The following is a 4,228-nucleotide window of genomic DNA, read 5'->3' on the forward strand; positions in this document are numbered from 1 at the left end:
CTCCCTCACTGTCTCACCTCCCTGGCCCATCCCACCCCCACCGTTCCCTCCGATAGGTCCTTAGACTTTGCAAGGTTTCTGAGGCAGTGTCAAGGTGGGGAGTTAACGTTCTCCTCCCCAACCAGATCCTGCTATTCCACCCCTCCACCCCCCCCTTCCAGGTGAACAGCCTTGGAGTGGGTAGACAGTGTGGAGGGTGAATTCCTGGCCTGGTTTGACCGTGATGTGGGGGTTCCACCCCACCACCTGTCAGGTTCTGGGGTCAGACACGCCCTCACTGTCTCCTTTGGTCAATCTCACCTTGCGCCCGTATGCGGCCTATTGAGGGGCATTGGGTAGTATCCCTGCCTATCTCTCTCTCCCTGTGTGTGTGTGTCTCTCTCTCTGGATATTTGCTGAGGATTTCTTGGAATTTTCCTGCTGTATGTGTGATTCCCAGAATTAATCTCTCTCTGTCCCTGTCTGTCTGTCTGTCTGTCTGTCTCTCTCTCTCTCTCTCTCTCTCTCTCTCTCTGCCTGTGAGTGTCTCTCTGGTAGTTTTAAGGGACTTTCTGTTACTGATATTTCATTCTGTGTTTTCCATAATAGCACACTCTTAGCTAACCATCTGAACTGAAAAGCTCATTAATCAACACCGGTGATTAGTTGGGACTTTTTCTACACTTAAGGATTAACTCAGCTCCTTCATTAACCCTAACCCTGACCCTCACCCGGACCTGACCCCCGACCCTAACCCTATCACAGGTCTTTTCCCTGGGGTGGGGGAGTTCAGAGCTAGAGGACATAGGTCCCTTTTATATCTTGCCCCTCTCACCCTTAACCTATGGGGCAACGTTTTCAAGCAGAGGGTGGTGTGTGTATGGAATGAGCTGCCAGAGGATGTGGTGGAGACTGGTACAATTACAACATTTAAATGGCATCTGGATGGGTATATGAATAGGAAGGGTTTGGAGGGATATGGGCCAAACGTTAGCAAATGGGACTAGGTCAGATTGGGATGTCTGGTTGGCATGGACGAGTTGTTTCCGTGCTGTACATCTCTATGACTCTATGAATGTGCATTTATATAGCACCTTTTACAGCATTAGGAAATTCTAAAATGCTTCAGAACCAATTAAGTACAAGCTGAAATGAGCTCAGACCTTTGAGTGCAGGAGTTGCGACGTCATGTTGAGGTTGTATGGGACATTGGTGAAGCCTCTTCTCTAATACTGTGTCCAGTTCTAGTCGCCCTGTTCCAGGAAGGATATTATTAAACTGGAGAGAGTTCAGAAGAGATTTCTCAGGATGTTGCTGGGTATGGAGAGTTGGAGTTGTAATGATAGGCTGGGGTTTTGCTTTCACTGGAGCTGAGGAGGTTGAGAGGTGAATTTGTAGAGATTTATAAAATCATGAGAGGCACAGATAAGGTGAATGGTGGGTGTCTTTTCCCCAGGGTGGGGGATTTCAAGACAAAGGGGCATATTTTTAAGGTGAGAGGGGAAAGTTTAAAAAGGACATAAGGGGCAAATTTTTAACAAAGAGATTAGATAGTATGTGGAGCAAACTTCCAGAGGAAGTAGTCGATGGGGCACAGTTATAATGTTTAAAAGACATTTGGTCAGGCACATGAATAGGAAAGGGTTGGGAGAGATATGGGCCAGGAGCAGGCAGGTGGGCCTAGTTTAGTTTGGGAATATGGTCGATATGGACTGCTTCTGTGCAGTATGCCTCTGTAATAGATAAATAGAGAGAGATTGACAGATATTTTCTTTACAACAGAGGGTATTGAGAGGGGAGATGTATAAAATGATGAGGGGAGCACACGGGTAAAACAAGAAGGAATTTTTCCCCTTGATGGAGGGGTCAATGGCCAAGGGGCATGGAGGGGTCAATGGCCAGGGGCATGGAGGGGTCAATGGCCAGGGGCATGGATTGAAGGGAAAAGGCCAGGAGGTTTAGAGTGGGATGTGAGGGGAAAGCATTGTTCACCCAGAGGGTGGTGGGGATCCAGAACTCGCAGCCTGTCAGGGTGGGAGAGGCAGAAACCCTGATCACATTGACTGAGGATTTAGATGTGAATTTGTGATACCAAGGTACACAATCTTCTGGGCCATGTGCTGGGATTAGAATAGTTAGGGTTTTTTTCAAAACAGTCTTTTCTTGCGCTGTAGATCTCTGAGATTTGTCGAATTTTCAGAGCAAGTGTATTTCCATTGAAAGAAACATTCTTAAGGGAGAACCCTTGGTTAACTAAAGAAGTTAGGGAAAGTGTTAAACATTTTTTTAAAAAGTGATTTAAACTATTTTATTTAAGTCACTTCAAATTGTACGATGTGTGGTACAATATACTTTAATCTTCTTCCCTTTGTCATTGTAACGTTTAAGAAAAAAGGCAATACGTAACATTTTTTCATGTGATCTTGTTATTGCAATAGTTTGAATTAGAAAAAAGATTTAACTCGAAGGAAAGCTCACGTACGGTAAATGCACAAAGGGCAGGTCAGATGACTTCTGAGAGAGTGACGAAGTGGGTAAATCATGAGGTAGGAATTCGAGACCATGAGGAAGTTGGCTAGGAATGTAAAATCAAAACAGCAAGAGTTTTGACAGGTGTTTAAAAAGTGAAAGATGAGATAATGTGAGTGTTGATGCTGTAGAGAGGGAGAATAAGGAGTTAATAAGGAAATGATGGGTGAAATGAGCAAATATTTTGCTTCTCTCTTCACTAGAGAGATTACAGAAAACAATTCAGCTGTGAATCTGAAGGTGGAAAAGGGCGAGGACCTTAATCAAAACACAGTCAGGTGGAAAGTGGGATTAAGTAAACATCTGGAACTGTAAGATAAATAAAAACCCAAACTACTGTGGATGCTGGAAATTGTAAACAAAACAGAAATTACTGGAAAAGCTCAGCAGGTCTGGCAGCACCTGTGGTCAGAAATTAGAGCTAACATTGAGGTCTGGTGAACTGTTCTGAGGAAGGGTTACGAGACCTGAAATGTTAACTCTGATTTCTCTCCACAGGTACTGCCAGACCTGCTGAGCTTTTCTAGTAACGTCTGTCTGTGTGTTGGATCTGTGAACTGACAGGTATCCTGATGGACATCACCCCAGGGGCTTAGAATCAGGGGAGAGACCATGAGAGCAGAAAGTAGCAAATACATTGCTCAGGAAGAGGGGGAGCATAAAACAGGAAACTTAGCTGCCTGTTTCTCTGATGCCGACCATGAGGAAGCTGTTAGAATGAATCACTGCACTTAGAAAAACCCAAAGTCAAATCAGCAGAGTTTCATCAAAGAGAAGTTATATTTAGCCAGTTATTGCAGACTAACACGTGCTGTGGATAAAGGCGAGCCTGTAGTTGTACCGGACTGGGTTTCCAGATGGCATTTGGAAGCTGCTGTATGGGGAGGGGGGGGGGGGGTAACACATTGCCGTGAATCGAAGATTGGTGAGTGAGGAGTAGGGAGTGTGGCCGGTGCACTATCACAGAAGGTGACTGTGTTGGGTACCTGCACAATCGGGAAGGGGAACAGTCTTTTAATGCAGGAGGAATTGAACATAAACGTAAAGATTGTTACTCTTCAGTTGTACAGGTAGCTATGATGTCAGACTGGGGTGGACAAGTCACCCGACACCAGGTTATAGTCCGACAGGTTTATTTGAAATCACGAGCTTTCAGAGCGCTGCCCGGTCTCGTGTGAATTCTGACTCAGTTTTACAGAGCAGTGGGGTGAGCAGATCTCTTGATCAGTGCAGCTTTGATCTCCTTATGCAAGGAACAATTTAAATGTAAGATTGTAAAATGTTTTGGTCTCCCTACCCAAGGAGAGAGATCCTGGTGTTGAAGACAGTCCCGAGAAGCTTCACTCCGCTGACCCCTGGTCTGGAGGGACTGTCTGATGAGGAGAGGGTGAGGAGGTTGGGTCTGGACTTATTGGAGTTTAGAAAAATGAGAGGCGACTGAATTGAAGCAGACGAGATTCTTCAGGGACCTGAGAGAGGGAGATACAGAAAGGCTGTTTCCCCTTGTCTAGGACCAGAGGGCATTGTCTTGGAATACGTTTGCAGATGACGGCACGGTGGCACAGTGGTTAGCACTGCTGCCTCACAGCGCCAGAGACCCGGGTTCAATTCCCATCTCAGGCGACTGACTGTGTGGAGTTTGCACATTCTCCCCGTGTCTGCGTGGGTTTCCTCCGGGTGCTCCGGTTTCCTCCCACAGTCCAAAGATGTGCAGGTCAGG

General features: G+C 46.0%; 1 protein-coding gene across 1 annotated transcript in view; it reads left to right on the forward strand.

The window, feature by feature from the left end:
• The window catches only part of LOC122548321 (arf-GAP with Rho-GAP domain, ANK repeat and PH domain-containing protein 1-like), a 121,892-nt gene that overhangs the window by 31,588 nt on the left and 86,076 nt on the right, over positions 1 to 4,228 (forward strand). The gene's annotated exons all lie outside the window — the stretch shown is intronic.

Source organism: Chiloscyllium plagiosum, unplaced genomic scaffold (assembly GCF_004010195.1).
Source record: "Chiloscyllium plagiosum isolate BGI_BamShark_2017 unplaced genomic scaffold, ASM401019v2 scaf_57, whole genome shotgun sequence".
In the NCBI taxonomy this organism is placed as follows: Eukaryota; Metazoa; Chordata; class Chondrichthyes; order Orectolobiformes; family Hemiscylliidae; genus Chiloscyllium; species Chiloscyllium plagiosum.